Source organism: Zea mays, chromosome 6 (assembly GCF_902167145.1).
Source record: "Zea mays cultivar B73 chromosome 6, Zm-B73-REFERENCE-NAM-5.0, whole genome shotgun sequence".
Lineage (NCBI taxonomy): Eukaryota > Viridiplantae > Streptophyta > Magnoliopsida > Poales > Poaceae > Zea > Zea mays.
This window is the reverse complement of record NC_050101.1, coordinates 19,496,451-19,517,034: the sequence shown is the minus strand read 5'-3', so window position 1 is coordinate 19,517,034 and position 20,584 is coordinate 19,496,451. Positions and strand designations below refer to the sequence as shown.

The 20,584-nt window shown below is 47.1% G+C and overlaps 1 pseudogene; it reads left to right on the top strand.

Annotated features, from left to right (window-relative positions):
• Positions 1 to 506: 506 nt before the first annotated feature.
• Positions 507 to 20,584, top strand: part of LOC103630882 (probable serine/threonine-protein kinase PBL28) — a 44,287-nt pseudogene continuing 24,209 nt past the window's right edge.

Below are 20,584 nucleotides of genomic sequence, written 5' to 3'. Positions count from 1 at the left end.
GGTCAACGGCAAGCGCTGGACTCGGTACATGGCGCGCTGCGGTGGCACCATGGACGGGCAGCGGACCTAGAAGCTTAGCTACACCATTCTGCAATTCGCTAGAGCATAACTCGGAGGAAGGAGGAACGGACACGGTGGAGACTCACCAATGGTCGGCCGAGGTAAGGAGACGCTCGCCCACGGGGAGGGGCGGAACTCGCCTGCAGTGGTCACGGCGCAGAGCAATTCGCACACCACAATGACGCAAAACTCCAATTGAACGCGCGACCGGCTATGGCTTGGGTACCGAGGAAAGGCTTAGGTCTTATAGGAGGCGGGTCCGGGGTTAATTGCGCTCGGTCTGCGGAAATCGCGCGCGTGCGGAGTTCTCAACCACGCCGATCCGGTCAGCGGAATCCGATTCTCGCGGGGAAGAAGGTCACCCAACGGGGCGGCCCCACCACCAGTGAGCCAGCAACGCGAGGGGCAACGACGCGAGCACCAGACGACCCGGTTCTTATGGCCCCATGGTCAAGCACCCCAGCGGAATCAGGAAGATGGCGCGGAGTTTGTTGAGAATGAGGACACAGCCGCCGCGGCACGCAACAGAGAGAAGGAGCTGGAAGAAGCCCCCTCCCGATCCTGCAGCATCAGCCCCACAGGCAGTGGCACAGGGCGAGATCGCGCCTGGACGAGCAGGGTCAGCAGTGCGGAACAAGGAAATGGGCCGGCCAACGGGGAATTCGGCCCAGGTAGGTATAGGTGAGCCATTTTCCTTTTCTTTTATGAATTTTCTGCTTTGTTTTCAAATTCCAAATTTTATGTATTCAAACCAAAGTCATTTTGTTTTTATTTTGGATTTCAGTTCTCCAAAAATCAAACATAACCCTAATGGACATATAAACTCTACTGTTTATCATATTATTATTTGTTTTATTTAGATGAACACTTCAATAATGGAATATACACATGGTATTCATTTATTTACTTAGAAAACATAACTTTGAATGCACACTTAGAAAAGATAATCTTCATCACATATCTACTTAGGGGAAGTTAATACATAATGTCCCATGAATTATTTTTAGTTTAACTATATTTTTAAGGGGCGTATTATTTGTATAGTTTATAAAGGAAAGAGTAAGTAGTTTGAAAGTCTCTCTTTCATTTGTTGCTCCAACCTTTTAGTTTTAAGTTTTAGAGATAAATCTTGAATACCAAATTCTTAGTTATCATTATGTGTTTAGTTTAGAGAGATATATTTTATAGAGGAATGAAATTGTTATTGGAAGTCATTTCCCAAAATATAATTTTAGGTGCTACAAATCCTACCCCCCTTAAAAATAATCTCGTCCTCGAGATTTGTAAAAAAAAGGATATAATAGGTTTGGTCTAGAATTTTAGTTTCTCATTTGGTTTTGGGAATCAAAGTTTTGTTCAAGTTTTTTTTTACAGTTAGTAGATGATATGAATATTGTTTGTCATTAGGTCAGGTACGGTTATGGCAAGTAGAGGTTGTGGCAAGGGTATAATAAGAAAAGACTTCATCCTGAACTATGGATCTTGATTCCGCTGGTGATTCAACTTGATCTTTGAAGTCTTGAGTTGATGTTTATCCTTCTTTGACATGGTTGGTCTTCTTTGGCCTTTATTTCTTGGAGTTGTCATCCGGGTTAAGGACATATGGCTAGGACATATGTGAGTAGGATGGATTGTATGGTGTAGGTAGGTTAGAATCTCTTGCTAGGTTAAAATTGTGGGGTTATGCAACTATTGGATGGTTAAGGTAGTTGCATAGGGCCAAGTCTTCTGTTATTCTTAATTTAGTGCAGGGTGAACTAAGTTAAGACCCGTTCTATAGGAGTAGAGTCTAATCTATTTCATCAGTATTATCTAACATGTTTGATAAGTCACTTTAGATTAGATCAGATCTAGGTTAGATTGGTGTGACTAGTTTGATTAGATAAGATCTTATTTATTTTAGGCTAGATCATGGTTGTTACACTTAGTACGAGATAAGCAAAGTAGTTAGGATATGACAAGATCAGATAGGATAGAATCTTTTAAGATGAGATGAATCTATTAAGATAAGAGAAAATCTTTTAAGATAAGATATATTTTAATTAGGATAAGTTAGGATCTTTTCACATAAGATGGATCTATGAGTGTAGGATAGACTTTTTCAAGATAAGATGGATTTTGCTAGGCTAGATTCTTTGATGAGGGATAACCTAGTTCATTTAGATATTTTTATAACCGTTTTTTTTCTATATGTATATGCAGATGTGATTGTGAACATTACTCCACAACTAATCACACTCAATCAAAGATCCAAATCAAACAAGTATCATAAGAACAAACATTCAAGCATACAAATACCTATAAAAATAGTTTTGTTTTTGTTCCTAAGAGTAGGTCTCCTATTCCTAGAGGTCACTTTAGGTACAGAATTTCAAAGTGTGAAATCCACTTTTGTCTTTGGAGAGAAAAGGTAAGAATAATCAGAGTAAAGCGGAAATAGATGAGAAAAGATTAAGGTAAGTTTAGAAAAGAATCAGAGTAGCAAAGGTAAGTAGACAATGGTTGTCCAGTTCTATCTAGGTTTCGTCCTACAGTCAACATTTCCTCTGATACCACTTCTGTCACACCCGGATTTTAGGGGTCAAAAACCCGGGCGCGAACATAAACACCAGGTGTGCTGGGACCAAGTCTCACACATATGATGCATAGTGGCACAGGATCGAATGTCACATCTTTACTATATAACAGGAGTTCTGTACAAAAATAATTAAATAATTACATCATATGAGGAAACGATCCAGCAACCCAAAGTTGACTGGGAGACGACGACCTAGACCTCTCACGAACTCGCCACAGCATCCTCCAAGCGCCTCATCCTGCGGTACCTGTTCTTGACCTGTGGGGGGGGTGTGAGACAGCAAGAGTGAGCTCACATACGTTCATCGCTCAACAAGTTGTGGGGAATAATGTGCATGAACTCGCCAAAGGTGGGAGCTCACGTGAAGTGTAAGGCTTACCAAAGAGGATGGTTAGAGCTGAGCATTGCTTTTAAAGTTGGTCAAAATTTTATTAGCAATTACTAAGTATAAGTAAATACCAACCCAATTAAATAGTAGAACAAAAGTAACAACCTCACCTGCGATGCAATGCATATGACAAATTGAGTTTAAGTTCCATAATTTAATCATGTGAGTGTCCGAGCCGCTCATGACCGTGAGCACGGCTAGTATACCAGTTTTACACTCTGCAGAGGTTGCGCATCTTTACCCACAAGTCATGTTACCCATCTGCCAAGGGATCGCGACTTCCCATACACCTCTACCGAGGAGGCGAGGCAGGGTAACACTACGAGGCCTTTACAAAGTTCCACTAGCTTCAGAAAACCCGCTACAGTTTATAGGAAGCTCCAATGCAGGAATCCCTTGCAGGACCGCCATCACAGCAAAATCCTCCCGAGGGCCTCCCCAGGAATCCCTTGCAGGACCGCCATCACAGCAAAATCCTCCCGAGGGCCTTCCCAGGAATCCCTTGCAGGACCGCCATCACAGCAAAATCCTCCCGAGGGCCTCCCTACACTGACCACTCCCCTACTGCCCTTGCCCCTTTCGGGTAAGGTAGTCTTCCACTAGCTTTCCTAATTAATCGGCCAAGGGCGTCCCATTAAACCCTTGTGGTAGCACTGTTTTCCCGGGTGGTTCTCCATGTTCCAATTAACATAATGATCTTATCATGAACAGTGATAATAAACAGATAATAAAAGTGTGATCATGAATAATGTATCTTCATACCCAAAACCACATAAAGCACTAGCAAGTACTACCCAAAAAGTTCAGTGGTAAACAAGGTATAAAGATAGACAAACTAGGGTAACCTATTGGGTCCCATCAAATTAACCTATGCAGATCATTATGATTAATTAGAACATGAGTGGGTAAAAAGAAGTGATCAAGGGCACAACTTGCCTGGGACTTGAGATTCCAGGTACCAGGATGATCTTCAGGTGACTCGTAACCTCGCTGCTAGTCGTAGCAATACAGACAAACATTGTATAGGCAAAATTAACATTACACCAAACATATATGCAAAATACCCAGTAATAATCTACACATAAAAATAAAATTCTAGGAACAGAAATCATAATTTTTGGACTTATAGATTTTAAGTTATGCATTTTCAAATGTTTTATGTGCTTATAATAGGATTAAGTGTGGGATTAATTTTCTTACTGTTGTCATGATAAACAGAGACACTAAGTGCTAGAGAATGAAATTACAAAATTTTAGGAACTGGAATGGAGTAATTTGGAGTTCATATGCATTTTCTATGGATTTTATAAGTTCTAGACATTATTTATATATTGAAAATCAATTTGAAATTTAAATTCTCGGGTTAAAAACTATTCTGGACTGGGCCTCGATTTCTAGAAAAGTCAGGGGCTACGGGGTAAAACTCCTAAGACTCAGGAAACAGTGGAGAGGACGGCGGGTTGAATACTTAAAACTATAGGGTCTCTTTAGTAAAGTTGACCCGCGAAGGGGTATCGTTAGATATGAGCCGTTGGATTAGATCTGAACGGCACCGATGAACCTATCATCAAACCGAACCTGCCCGCTACGCTAGCCGTTGGATCAAGGACCGGTGGTTCGGATTTAAATATCCCGAGATCACGCCCCAACCGCACGATGCAAGATCAACGACTCAGATTGACCCGAGGTGAAACGCTAGCGCCGATCTAATCAGAGTCGTTCGCCTTGCATCCAACGGCGCCCGGACAACCTCCCCCCTCTCCTCCTACCCCGAGACGGCGGCGCATACCACCCACTCGGCGGAGCATCGCCGGAGTTTCGAATTCGGCCAACCCGAGCACCATTTGGCCAATTAACTCGCACCACACACGATTGATGCCTCCCTAAACTTAATCCCCCAACCAATTTTGGTCAACGGCAAGCGCTGGACTCGGTACATGGCGCGCTGCGGTGGCACCATGGACGGGCAGCGGACCTAGAAGCTTAGCTACACCATTCTGCAATTCGCTAGAGCATAACTCGGAGGAAGGAGGAACGGACACGGTGGAGACTCACCAATGGTCGGCCGAGGTAAGGAGACGCTCGCCCACGGGGAGGGGCGGAACTCGCCTGCAGTGGTCACGGCGCAGAGCAATTCGCACACCACAATGACGCAAAACTCCAATTGAACGCGCGACCGGCTATGGCTTGGGTACCGAGGAAAGGCTTAGGTCTTATAGGAGGCGGGTCCGGGGTTAATTGCGCTCGGTCTGCGGAAATCGCGCGCGTGCGGAGTTCTCAACCACGCCGATCCGGTCAGCGGAATCCGATTCTCGCGGGGAAGAAGGTCACCCAACGGGGCGGCCCCACCACCAGTGAGCCAGCAACGCGAGGGGCAACGACGCGAGCACCAGACGACCCGGTTCTTATGGCCCCATGGTCAAGCACCCCAGCGGAATCAGGAAGATGGCGCGGAGTTTGTTGAGAATGAGGACACAGCCGCCGCGGCACGCAACAGAGAGAAGGAGCTGGAAGAAGCCCCCTCCCGATCCTGCAGCATCAGCCCCACAGGCAGTGGCACAGGGCGAGATCGCGCCTGGACGAGCAGGGTCAGCAGTGCGGAACAAGGAAATGGGCCGGCCAACGGGGAATTCGGCCCAGGTAGGTATAGGTGAGCCATTTTCCTTTTCTTTTATGAATTTTCTGCTTTGTTTTCAAATTCCAAATTTTATGTATTCAAACCAAAGTCATTTTGTTTTTATTTTGGATTTCAGTTCTCCAAAAATCAAACATAACCCTAATGGACATATAAACTCTACTGTTTATCATATTATTATTTGTTTTATTTAGATGAACACTTCAATAATGGAATATACACATGGTATTCATTTATTTACTTAGAAAACATAACTTTGAATGCACACTTAGAAAAGATAATCTTCATCACATATCTACTTAGGGGAAGTTAATACATAATGTCCCATGAATTATTTTTAGTTTAACTATATTTTTAAGGGGCGTATTATTTGTATAGTTTATAAAGGAAAGAGTAAGTAGTTTGAAAGTCTCTCTTTCATTTGTTGCTCCAACCTTTTAGTTTTAAGTTTTAGAGATAAATCTTGAATACCAAATTCTTAGTTATCATTATGTGTTTAGTTTAGAGAGATATATTTTATAGAGGAATGAAATTGTTATTGGAAGTCATTTCCCAAAATATAATTTTAGGTGCTACATTTTGCTGATGTGACATCACGTTAGAAGAGGCAAATCGGACTAAGGGGGTGTTTGGTTTGCCCCTGCTAAAATTTAGCTCATATCACATCGAATGTTTGAACCTTCGTTCTGGGTATTAAATGTAGTCGGATTATAAAACTAATTTCTCAGCCAAAGATTAAAAAGTGAGACGAATCTAGTACAGTTGGTTGGGTCTATATTTCATATTCCTATTTGAAAGTCAAACGCTTGATGTGACCAGGGCTAAACTTTAGTCCACAGAACCAAACACCTCCTAAGTTAAAAATTCCTTGAGGTTAATCGAACTAGGAATATCATATTTTATAAAAAAAAAATATCTAAAACTTAATAAAAATTTCAATGGATTGGCGTCTTCAGCACAGCGGTTGGCAGCCAGGATTGAGGAGGCGGCGATTGGAATCGGCTCCTCATGGAATTTAATTAGGTTGCTGTGGTGGAATAATTTAGGTTGCGAAACACAACAATATGCATGAAAATCACACAACCGTGTGTAATAATCTGGGTTTCTGTTGATCTCGGTAATCATGGGATTGCGGTGATTAGGCACTATTGTAACAAAATTTTTGTCATGTTCAATGAAAAACATGCTACGTCGCGATTTTCTTTTTGTGTCAACACGATCGATGCCACGGGCACTTGGGCAAAACACTGAGCATGCGTAACAACGCCAGAACCCAATCAAAACTCCCTGTACGTCGTCCTAATCTGGCAGCTAGTGCTGCAACCCATAAAAGTTACTCCGATTAATTAAACAACAGAGAACACGAAACTTACAGCCTCTTACAAGAGACGAAACAGGTGATGAAAACTATGTCACCGAAAGAGTCATATAGCTGTTATACTACCATAATTCCTTTTCTCCCTAACAAATTATCAATCAAATATAAAACAAAAACTCCAAGACCTATACACACAAAGACAACATTAAACTAGTGATGTGCCAGATGCTACCGAGGAGAATATCCAGCGAAGTTTGCTAGGGAAGAGGAGCAAATAAAAGGTTGGCTAACTCGATCGATTTGGCAACTTCAAAAGAGGTGCATGGAGATGAGAGGGTTGTTGCGGCTGATTCTGGTTTTGGTGATGGCTGCAAGGCTCATCATCATGATTTTCTGGCAGGTTCGATCGCTACGGTTCACTTATATATCGAATATTATTGAATACTCTTTGAGGCCTCAAAATAAGTTATGTTTTGCAGTTATGGTCAACTGTTCTAAATTAACTCGCACATTGAGTTCTAATGTTTAGAAATGGCACAGCTGGGTAGATTTACCTTAAAAGAGCATAAATATTTATCACACCAAAGATTTATCAAATGGTGTATGTAATGATGCTAATTTGGTACAAAAGAAATTTGTTGTTAGTTCCCTAAAAATTCAGTTAATTTTTTTTTTAAAGATAACTCAAGACAACTCTAAATATTGACTTATTCAAGATCATAGGGAGTAGTTTCATAAATTTGCTATATTTTATACATAGTATATTAAATATAAAATATAGTAGTAAAAGATTGAAGTAGCTGAGCTTAGGTAACCACGAGGACGAGGGTGTATTAGATTTATAATCACCTAGCCTTTTTAATACTCCCCAATTCCCTTTCACAAGACGCGGTTTAACATGACACGTCTGTCATATATTACATTGTGTTTCTATTGATTTTATATTATGTTGTTTATATACTTATAAATTTGTAATAATTAGATAGTACATTTAATTATAGGGCTCTAACCAAATCAAGTTGAACCTAATAAAATTTGCATCGTTTTCGAAATTAGTAGAGTTTGCATTACCTCTTCTTGACTGGTATAGGACCTGGGTCTTTGAGCTGTAAAGGTCTACTCCCCTATTCCAAATTAAAAGATATTCTATTTTTTTCTAAGTACATTGCTTTTCTTATATATGTAGATATAGTGTATATCTAGATGCATGACAAATACTATGTATTCAAAAAAGTCAAACAAATGGAGGGAGAATAATACGTTTCATCCCTGTTCCGGCAGAAACCAAAATGCCAAGCATTATGATCAGCTTATATTGGATTACAATATTCGTGAGTGTGCTTCGAACTTGTACTAAAAAAGGGAAAAAAAAAAGTTACTATAGTTAAGGTTTTAAATAGTGGACTAAACGACGTTATAACAGTTCTAGCCTCTGGCCTTCAATGACGGAACCACGACAATGCTATATATCTAATGAAAATCTTCCTTAAACTTGCAGATGGTGAATACATCCTGATCAGACGTAAGTCCAAGCCCTTGTTTTATGCATCCATGCTGCGCACCTCACCAACATTCAACACTAAAAGACCTCACTCTACCATGTTCACAAACTATATTTCAGGTAGCACATTTGCAGTCCTGATAGTTTTTGCGTTCCTGTTAGTCGGCGTCGCCATCGCGATCACCAAATACCTGAGGACCAAGAAGAAAGCAAACGAAAGCACTAGATAATCATCACTAAAACTGTCACAAGGCAACTACAGGGTACATTGCAGGGAGGTGAGCAGCAGTAGCAGGTGGTCAGGCCTGTACAAGTTCACCAAGGAGGAGGTCGAGAGGGCGATCAACTACGCGAGCACGCAGCAGGATCTACCTCGGCTCCGGTAGCGCAGGGCAGGTGTACCAGGGGGTGCTACCCAGTGGTCAGCTCGTCGCAATCAAGCACATCCACAAGACGGCCATGTCCGGGAGGTGGAGCAGCTGTCCAAGGTGAGGCACCCCAACCTGGTGTGCCTCTTCGGCTACTGTGATGAGGAGGGAGATCAGTACCTGGTCTATGAGTACTGTGCCAATGGAAACCTTGCCCAGAACCTGCTCAGTAAGGGGAATTCAGCTTTGAGAGTAGCGCTTCTCGGTTCATTCTGAATGAAACTAATGCAGCAATGTTCTGTTCTTGATTGGCATGCAGGAAGTTGTTAGATTCTATGGTGCCTAGGATCGACTCCTAAGCCCCTAGAATACCAATCCGTAACTGCAAATCCTCAATGACGAGTAGATCTATTCTACTGAGAGGAACAGGGGTACATACCTTCGTTGTTGTTCATCGCAGCAGCCATGGCGGCGGCGTCTTGCACCGAAGACCCGCCTCGTCCTCCGCTTCCCTGCGTGTTCCGGCGAGGAGACTGGTTCCCGTCGCTGGTCGGCGGTGGATCGTCTCCTCCAGTGGCACCTGCGGGGGGAGGGTCAGATCCGGTTCCCGTTGGGGAGATCACCGGATCAGACACCATAGATCGCAGTCTTCCAGTCACTCCGAGCGCCTAGGTGATGGGAACCTGGTGGAATGTCGATTAGGGTTTTGTGGTCGAGCGTTAGCGTTGGCTAAACCCGTCGGCCCCCTTAATCGTATTTATATGGCGTCGTGTGACCGGGGGCTGCAACCAACGGTTAGGATAGCCCCCCCCCCCCCCCCCCCCGATCAGGGGCGCGGTTAGACGGCTAGGATTTGCTCTACCCCGGTTCCTGTTAACCGGCTCGTGTAGAGGACACATCCCAACAATCTCCCCTTTGTTCTCTACATACCTCACACTCAAACTTTTCTGAATTCCATCCTTCGACAAGTTTACACATAGAGACCAATGCGTGACAATGATCAATTAAGTATCACCGCACTCATTGACTACAACATGCTCCCCTGCTTTAGAACGAAAGAACTTTATTAGGTTGCAATCTGTAGCCCCTGTGATTCAAGATCATAGGCACTCCCTTAAACCCATGCCGGCTGCGTGCTTACTAAACACGCGGGGTGGAAGGCCTTTTGTGAGCGGATCCGCAAGCATCTGATTGGTTCTTATATGCTCAACTTCAATAGTTTGATCCTGAATCTTCTCCTTAACAATATAACACTTAATGTCAATATACTTGGAAGAACCACTTGACTTATTGTTATGGGAGAAAAATATCGCTGGCTCATTATCGCAGTAAATTCTCAGTGGTCGCTCTATGCTATCAACCACTCTTAATCCGGGTATGAATTTCTTCATCCACATCGCCTGTCCAGTTGCCTCATACGTAGCCACAAACTCAGCGTGCATTGTCGACGATGCTATCGCTGTCTGTTTGCAATTGTTCCAAGAAATAGCTCCCCCAGAGAGTATAAATATATACCCCGAAGTGGACTTCAGTGTATCTTTACACCCTTCCCAGTCAGCATCTGCATAGCCAACTATTTGTAGGGAACGAGATCTTCTGTACGTAAGCATGAGACCTTTAGTACCTTGCAGGTACCTTAGAGCCTTCTTGACTGCTTTCCAATGATCTATGCCTGGATTCTTCTGATAGCGTCCAAGCATCCCGGTGGTAAATGCTAAGTCAGGGCGAGTACATACTTGAGCATACATAATGCTTCCGATAGCTGAAGCATATGGTACTGACTTCATTTTGTTTTTCTCATACTGATTCTTGGGACACTGATATTCCCCGAACTTATCACCCTTGACTATTGGACTAGGCGAGGCATTACACTTATGCATATTGTACCTCTTTAGTACGTTTTCTATGTATGACTTTTGTGAGAGTCCTAATACTCCCTTTTGTCTGTCTTTGTGAATTTCTATTCCTAGAACATAAGAGGCTTCTCCTATGTCTTTCATATCAAAGTTCGAGGAAAGAAACCTTTTTGTTTCCGCCAGTGTGGGGGATAGATATCCCCCGGGTCCACTAAAAGAGTAAAGGACCTCACGAAAGGCCCAAGGGCCCAATAAATCGTAAGGTTATTCTTTCGTGGGCCTGGGGAAAGACAACCAGCAACGCAGGGCGACATGAGGCCGGATTGGTACAAACCCAGATGGCCCATAGCGTCGAGCCATTGGCCGCAACAGAGATCCGACTTTCCCGCGTCGGGGCCTCCATGCAACGAAGCCACGCGAGGATAAGTCGGCGAGGGTTACGTAAAGGATAATCTCGAGAGGATCACTATCTTTTAGCCACTTGTTATTATCTTATCCAGGTGTACTGCCCCACGGTCGAGTATATAAGGCCTAGGGGGCACCCCTTCAGAACGATCGACCCATTACTTAGCCACCTACACCAACTCTCTGTATTCTTAATCCAGAGAGCTCTCTTGTAATCATATCCACCAAGCATACTCACCAGGACGTAGGGTGTTACGCATCTCCAAGCGGCCCGAACCTGTAAACCTTGTCCACTGTCTCTCGTGCGATCGGCACGAACCATTTTGCTACAGTTGTCGACACCTTCCTACTCCTAAAACACCTTGAGGGGCAACCCCAGGTGTGCGGTCGGACCCAAAACACCGACAGCTGGCGCGCCAGGTAGGGGGTGTGTCGACAATCCAAGCTAGCTCAATGGCCATCTTTTTCCACAACAAGATCACCCTACGCCCCGGATCTATGTTCTGCTTCGGAACAATCTCGTTCGTAGCGGACGAAGAAGGAATTCTGCACCGTATCGCGGATCCGCCGGAAAAGGAATCTTCCCCAACGAACTCCGAAGATATCGGAGACGTGCAACCTCCAGCTCTCCGAAAGAAGGTCACCACGACGGCAGCACCGTTCTACCCCGACGTCCTCTTCATCGGAAGAGTGGAATCGCCCGCCATCTCCGACGACGAGCCGACTGTACCCGGGGAGGAACCGCCCCAACGAGAATCCCGTCGACGGAGGAACCGGCGCAGGAACGTTCGACGACATCACGCGGCCGGAGAGCGCAACCCGGAACAACCTGTCTCACGGGATGAGGTCTCGGAGGTGGGAGAAACCCCGGAAGAACGCGTCTTCAGAGAGCAAAGGAACTCTCGACGACGCGATCGTCGACGAGCTCAGGAACGGGCTGAACAGGATGCAGGGCAACGTCGAGAGAATCCGCTCTTCGGGCGCAACCTGAACCCCGACTTCGCCCGAGCCATGAACACGCCGAGCGAGGTCGGAGGAGTACTGGCCCGGATAGCTGAAGGACTACCTCGGACTCCCGACGCCGATGGCTACCGGCGACTATTCACTCAGGCGGCTAACCACCTTCTACCGCTTGCTCACCCGCCGAACGATCTACGACACGCCATCAACAGTCGCCGAGACGCGCGGAGCTCCATCAATGCTTCGCGCGAACGGCGGCATGAGAACGAGATTCGCCGGCGGGAGGAGTACGACAGGGATCATGGCGTCCCGACTCAGAGCCAAGCCACCAGGACTGAGTCGGCTACGGCTTCGACTGGAGGATCCACCCGGGGACGGTCGAGGAATCACAATCACGACTCCCCTCCCCGGGACAGGCGTCATCTCCGACGACAGGAGGACACATGCGGCGTGTCCGCCCTCACTCCGCGCCTTAGGGCCATCCAGTGGCCTCCCAACTTCAAGGTATCCAATGTTGACAAATATGAACCTAAACAGGATCCGTGGGGTTGGCTAGCCGTCTACACCACCGCTGCTCGAGCTGCCGGGGCGTCCGAAGACGTGATGACCGCGTACTTGCCCATTGTCCTTGGGCAAGACGCGCTGCAATGGCTGCGACATCTACCCCGACACTGCATCGACGTCTGGGGCGACTTCAGTCGGCGCTTCACCGCCAACTTCCAGTCCCTCTCCGACAAGCCAGCACAACCGTGGGACCTCAAATCTATCAAGCGCCGGGGGGACGAAACTCTCCGTTCGTACCTCAAGAGATTCCAAACCATGAGAAATCGTATACCCGAAGTCACGGAGGCGGCCGTGATCGAGGATTTCTACCGAGGGTCCAATGACTCGGCTTTTGTCCGAGCCATACTACAGAAGGCGCCAACTACCTCCGAGGAGCTGTTCCGGGAAGCCGACCTCTACATCACCGCCGACGAGCGAGCCCAGGACCTCATCGGAGGAGCAAAGCCCGCGCCGGCAGCACCACGGCGCGACGCGAACCAGCAACCTGACAAGCGATGGGAGAAGAGGCCACGCGAAGAAGTACACGCCGCCGGACCACCTGCCGCCCGCGCTCGAGGAGGACCTCGTGGAGGCGAACGTACGCTGGACGACATCCTCGACGCCCAGTGCCCATACCACAAGGACATGCGCCACACTCTTCGTAACTGCCGAGACTTCAAGCACTCAGTCGGACATGGCCGACCCTTCCAACCTCTACCTCCTCCTCCGCCGAGGGGAGGACCAGATGAACCACGACAACCTCATCGGCCGGAGGAGGGAGGAGGAGGAGCAGCTTTTCCACGCGTTGACAGGGAGGTCAACGTCATCTTCGGCGGACACGGATCGCAGGAGAGCAAAAGACAACAAAAGCTCAACGATCGCCAAATACTGGTGGCGACCACCGGCCCTCCCGCTCCATACCGGTGGTCGGAGCACCCGATCACCTTCACTCGGACGGATCAATGGCTCAACTTCGACCACCCGGGCAAGTACCCGCTTCTCGTCGATCCGGTGATCCGAGAAAGCCGGGTGAAGAAGGTGTTAGTGGACGGGGGAAGCAGCATCAACATCACCTTCCCCCGGACACTCCAAGGCTTGGGAGTTCACCTCAAAGAACTCCACGAGTCGGACACTCCTTTCTTCGGCATCGTGCCGACGGAAGGAGAATACCCGCTGGGCCACATCTACATGCCGGTCACCTTCGGAACTCCGGAGAACTACAGGACCGAGTTCCTGAGGTTTGAAGTGGCGAACTTCGACTGCGGGTACAATGCCATCATCGGGAGGCCTGGATTGGCCAAGTTCATGGCTATTCCGCATTACACCTACATGATACTAAAGATGCCAGGGCCGCAAGGGATCATAACTGTGCGCGCCGACTTCCAAGGCGCCGCAGAATGTTTCCGAGTGGCTATTCAAGCAGCCCTCACCGCCAAGCCATCAACAGCTCCCTCCACCGTGGCAAACTCTAAGCCTGAGGAGGACCTCACAGTACCGGCAAATGAAGCTCAGACCGCGACCTCTATGCGGTCGACTGAAGAAACCAAGAGAATCAACCTGGGGTTCGCTGACGAGCGCAAGACGACCATCATCAGCTCCAGTTTGGATGACAAATAGGAAAGCGCGCTCGTCCGGTTTCTGCAAGATAACCGAGATGTATTCGCATGGCAACCTGCGGATATGCCGGGAGTCCCAAGAGAACTGGCCGAGCACAAACTGAAGGTTTTTCCCCAGGCGAGGCCGATTCGATAGAAATTACGTCGTTTCACGCCTGATAAGAGAGAAGCCATTCGCGCCGAGTTAGCTCGCTTGGTTGCGGCTGGATTTATTAGAGAAGTATTACATCCCGAGTGGTTAGCCAATCCTGTTCTTGTACTCAAAAAGAATAAAGTGGACTGGCGCATGTGTGTTGATTATACTGATCTCAACAAACACTGTCCGAAGGATCCTTTCGGGCTCCCGAGGATAGATCAGGTGGTGGACTCCACCGCTGGATGTTCTATGCTGTCTTTCCTGGATTGTTATTCTGGATATCATCAGATTAGTCTGGCGAAAGAAGATGAAGAAAAAACGGCATTCATTACTCCGTTTGGTGCTTTCTGCTATACCTCCATGCCGTTCGGCCTCAAAAACGCTGGAGCGACTTACCAGAGAGCTATTCAAACATGCTTAGCCGATCACTGGGGCAAGCGTGTGGAGGCTTATGTGGATGACGTGGTGATCAAAACACAGGACTCAAAAGACTTCATCGAAGATTTGCAACTGGTTTTCAACAGCCTGAGGCGGTATAGATGGAAGCTTAATCCCGAGAAATGTGTCTTTGGGGTACCAGCCGGAAAGTTGCTCGGATTTATTGTCAGCCACCAAGGAATTGAGGCTAATCCGGATAAGATTGAAGCTGTCATGAAGATGGAAGCACCTCGATCGCAGAAGAAGGTTCAACGACTTACTGGATGCATGGCAGCATTAAGCAGATTTATATCCAGGTTGGGAGAGAAAGGTTTGCCGTTCTATAAGTTGCTCAAGAAGGTGGATAAATTCCAGTGGACTTCAGAAGCGCAAGAGGCTCTAGATGCTCTGAAAAAATTCCTGACAACACCACCGGTACTGAAACCACCTCGGCGAGCTACATCAACTCAACCAGCTGAAGATTTGCTATTGTACATCTCTTGCACGACTCACGTGGTAAGCACCGCGTTGGTAGTCGAGCGAGTAGAAGAAGGGCACGCCTATCCAGTGCAACATCCTATCTACTTCATCAGTGAAGTCCTTGGCCCCTCAAAGAAAAAGTATTCTCAAGTTCAGAAGTTATTGTATGCAGTACTTCTAACTGCCCGCAAGCTGCGTCACTACTTTGATGATCACAAAGTCATAGTAGTCACAAGTTTTCCAATAGGGGATATACTTCACAACAAGGAAGCCATCGGTCGAATAGCCAAGTGGGCTTGTGAGTTGGGATCTCATGACATTGAGTTCCGACCTCGCACTGCCATCAAAACTCAAGCACTGGTGGATTTCGTATCTGAGTGGACTGAGCAACAAGTACCAGACAACCCGGAGATTGCAGAAGTATGGCGAATGTATTTTGATGGTTCACTGAAGCTGCAGGGAGCAGGAGCGGGGATTCTCTTCACTGCACCTGGAGGCGAACACCTCAAGTACGCTCTCCAGTTGCTATTCCCGGCCTCCAATAATGCAGCCGAGTATGAAGCTTTGATCCATGGATTGAATATCGCCATATCATTGGGCGTTAAAAGATTGATGGTATATGGGGATTCTCTGGTAGTCATCAGCCAGATAAATAAAGAGTGGGATTGTTCAAACGATTCAATGGGAAGATAATGCACTGCCGTCCGAAAGCTGGAGGATAAATTTGAAGGTCTGGAATTTCATCATGTGGAAAGAGATCGGAACACGGCAGCTGATGTACTGTCCAAGCTGGGGTCCAGTCGAACTCAGGTCCCACCCGGGGTGTTCATGCAAGAAATTCTGCAGCCAAGTATCTCAATAGATCAAGTAGAAGAGTGCAATATCATAGATCAACCCGAGTCAGATCCTGATGACTGGAGAAGACCAATCATTAAGTACATAAAGAATGAAGAAGAACCAGACGACAAGAACTCGGCAGAGCGCATTGCAAGACAGTCGGCTCACTATACACTTATTGGGGAGACATTATACAGAAGGGGTGCATCAGGCGTCTTCATGAAGTGTATTCTTCCATCCACTGGAAAGCAACTTCTGGAGGAAGTCCATGCGGGGCAGTGTGGGATACATGCAGCCTCCAGGACACTAGTCGGAAAGGTCTTCAGGTCAGGATTCTATTGGCCAACAGCAAAGAATGATGCAGCCGAGTTAGTTCAGAGGTGCGAAGCCTGCCAATACTTGTCAAAGCAACAACACCTGCCAGCACAGCAGCTGCAGACCATACCAGTGACCTGGCCTTTTGCATGCTGGGGGCTGGATATGATTGGACCTTTCAAGAAAGCTCAAGGGGGATATACTCATGTGTTGGTAGCAATTGACAAGTTCACTAAATGGATAGAATTCAAGCCCATTGCCTCCTTAACTTCTGCTAAGGCCGTGGAATTCATACAAGACATAATATTCAGATTCAGGATACCAAACAGCATTATAACTGATTTAGGGTCCAATTTCACGAGTTCAGAATTCTTTGACTTCTGCGAGCAAAAAAGTATTCAGATCAAATATGCATCTGTAGCTCATCCAAGAGCCAACGGGCAAGTTGAGCGAGCCAACGAGATGATATTGGATGCACTCAGGAAAAAGATTTTCGATAAGAATGAAAAGTTTGCAGGAAAGTGGATAAGGGAATTACCCTATGTTGTTTGGAGCCTAAGAACACAGCCTAGCCGAGCTTTGCATGGAAACACTCCTTTCTTCATGGTCTATGGGTCAGAAGCAGTGCTGCCAGCTGATCTCAAGTTTGGGGCGCCAAGGCTGATATTTGAAAGTATAGCAGAAGCTGAGACTACCAGACTGGAGGACATAGACGTACTCGAGGAAGAACGGTTAAACGCAGTAATCCAATCGGCAAGATACCAGCAGACTCTAAGGCGCTATCACGACAAGGCTGTGCGGCAACGATTCTTCTCAGTAGGGGAGCTCGTCCTTCGCCGAATTCTAACGGGAGAAGGACGACACAAGTTATCGCCCTTATGGGAAGGACCCTTCATAGTAGCAGAAGTCACCCGGCCCGGATCATATCGCCTCACTCAGATGGATGGCACGGAAGTTGGGAACTCCTGGAACATAGAACACCTGAGAAAGTTTTATCCCTAGCTGCACCTCAAAACTGCTGGGATAACGATGATGTACTCTGTAAAGTGGAAATATGTTATCAATAAAGAAAAGGTTTCAAGGATACTCAATTTGTTTACGGTTGACTTACATTCTTACTTAACTCGGGGTGACCACTATACCCTACTAACGGAGCAATCGGCTTAAGTCGGCAACGACTTAAGCCGGTGCGACATGCTCACGCTTACTTAACTCGGGGTGACCACTATGCCCTGCTAACGGAGCAATCGGCTTAAGTCGGCAACGACTTAAGCCGGTGCGACATGCTCACGCTTACTTAACTCGGGGTGACCACTATGCCCTGCTAACGGAGCAATCGGCTTAAGTCGGCAATGACTTAAGTCGGTGCGACATGCTCACGCTTACCTGACTCGGGGTAACCACTATGCCCTGCTAATAAAGCAATCAACTTAAGACGGCAGCAACTTAAGACTAATGCAACCTGCTCTCGCCTATTTAATTCAGGGGATGACTTCCATATCCCATAGACAAAATTCATAGTCATCATCCTTCATAACTACCAAACTCATTAACTAAAAAATTCTGATACAATGAATGAATAATTATGTTATTCAAATAATACCGGTGTCCTCTAACAAATGTTCAGTCGTACAAGCTGTGCGCTTGGAGCACGCAAAATGTTTTCTCTATTTTGCAATGTCTTTTTCAGGAGCAATTGACGAGGAAGGACGACTCGAGGAATCAGGGGCAGCGTTCACGTCAGCCCTTATATCTTCAGGAACGACTACGCCAGGCCTCCTCATCAGAATTCGTCCCGCTCGAATGGCCTTATCCATGGCCCTATCGCGCTGGGCTCTCAGAGTATTGGAAGTCTCTTCAGCGGCCTTGACAGCCAACTGAGCAGCCTCTAGCTCCTGGGTAACAGATTTCTTGGAAGCACGCAGATTCTTGATGACAACGTCCTTAGCTGATATCAACTCCCGAAGGCGAATCACATCATCCAAGGACTCCTGCAGCTTATAGCGAAGATTGTTCAACTCCTCCATGGAAAAGCGATGACTCCTCTCCAGAATAGTCAACGAGTTGCTAGAATCTCGATACAACCTATCAAGATTGTCACGAGAAGCGGCAAGGATACGTTTTTCCTCCTGCAAGCACAAATCAATTCCTTCAGAAGACCGGGCAAACAATAGGAGTACAGCAGGACAAAAACGCAGTTTCGTATATCACCTTTTCACAGTCAAGCTGAGCATACAGAGAAGAACTCAACGTGTTGGCATCATCCAAGGCGGCAGAGACCTGACTCAGCTCAATCTGACCTTGAGAGTACTTTTCCTCAAGATCAGTGCATCGCTGAGACAGTTCAGCCCGTTCTTGAGAATGTTTTTCCTCAAGAAGCGCAATCTGTCGAGTCATTCCTAGCAAAGGATAACCAAATAAAACGAGATCAGAAGGTAAAACAGCCTACATCAAGCGCGAAGAAAAGAAAAAAGGGCACTAACCAGCGTTAGTCGCCTCCAACTCGGATACACGGCGATGAAGAGACACCGGATTCCAACATGAAAAGGATGAAGCTACTTCTGGGATAGGAGCACCATGCAATTTCAGCTGGCTGGTCATCCCGTCCACCAAAGCCTGATGAGAAGAACAGATGAGCACAAGGGCAGAAGTTCATGCAGTGTAAAAATCAAACTAAGAAATGGCACAGTACCTGGAGGTTGGAGAAGAACGAAGGGATCCCCAAATCAGAAGAAGTCAGATGATAACCAGGCACAAGGTCATCACCCGAAGCAGCTTGCAACGGAACAGTGGGAATTAGTTCAGCGCCTTCACCAGAGCCGGACACTCGATCAGTGGGGACGCTGCCCTCTAAAGCGACGCCCTGGTCCAAAGTTCGAGCCACCACCATGCAGCTAGAGCGTGGAGGTGACCCTGCGTGAACATCCATGGAAGTGCCGGAAGGAGTCCCCGTTTGGGCACCTTCGGGAGCTGGATTGTGGCTGGCACTGCCCACCTGAGCTGGATCATCCCCGGCAGAACCCTCGGGGGCTGGGCAGTGGCTTGCACCCTTCACCTGAGCTAAGTCATCCCCGATGACACCCTCGGGGGCTGGACATGTGTCAGCACCAGCTTTAAGGTCCAAACTCTCTGCAGTAACCACTTCTAAGGTTGACGGACCCTCGGTTACTTCCATGAAATCAGGACAGTCCAAGTCAGCACCCCGACCCTCGAAACCGCGCTCTAAGGTTGACGAGGCGCGGGACGACCTCAACCCAGCATCCAGCACAGCACCACAAGCTTCCGCTACATCATCATCCACTGGCCCTGATAACAAATCCTCTGGGACCATGTCCTCGAGAGTTTGATCAAAGTCGGCCAGGGATATGTTTTGCAGACCAACAAGAGCAGACAAAGCCGGAGAAGGAACCCCACTACTTTCCCCACTGGCGAGGAATTGCCGACTATTCTTCCGAGTCAGAGGAACCTCATCTTCCTCCTCTTCGTCGTCTTCATCAGCAACACTGGCAACACCCCCATTGGGATCAGCAACAGATGGACCACACCCATTGGGATCAGCAACAGTCATACCACACCCATTGGGATCAGCAACAGTCATACCACACCCATTGGGATCAGCATCAGCAAATTCAGGCGCGGGAACCTCCTCATCAGCAGGAACCGAGGGACCAGCACCCTGATCCAAACTAGATACTCGCCGAATACGTCTCTTCTTCTTCTTCTGCTCATCAACAGAAAGATCAGTCTGGTTGGTTCGGCGGGGACGCTTCGAGCGAGCACGGACAGGTCTCTGAGCATCCAAGATTATACCGACCTCTGGGAGAGGTGCCACTGCCAATGTCTCAGCAGGAATAGCGTCAGAAGAATCCTCAGCCAACATGTCAAGCACGGCATTTATTTCAGCATCAGTAGGATCCAAAGGTACCTCGAAATGGGTTTGTCTTTCATCATCAGGGATTTTCCCAAGTGAAGCAACCAAAGCACTAACCTCCTCATCAGAGGGCCGCGTTCTAAGGCCCAAATTGCCATCAGTTGAAGGTGGGTTTGACACGAAACGAGTGAAGGCCTTGGCAGGAGGCAGATTCCAGGCTGAATACGCCACCGGAGCACCAACATTGGAGACTTTGCCTCTGAGAATCATCTCCAGTCGGCTCACCAAATCTGCAGAAGG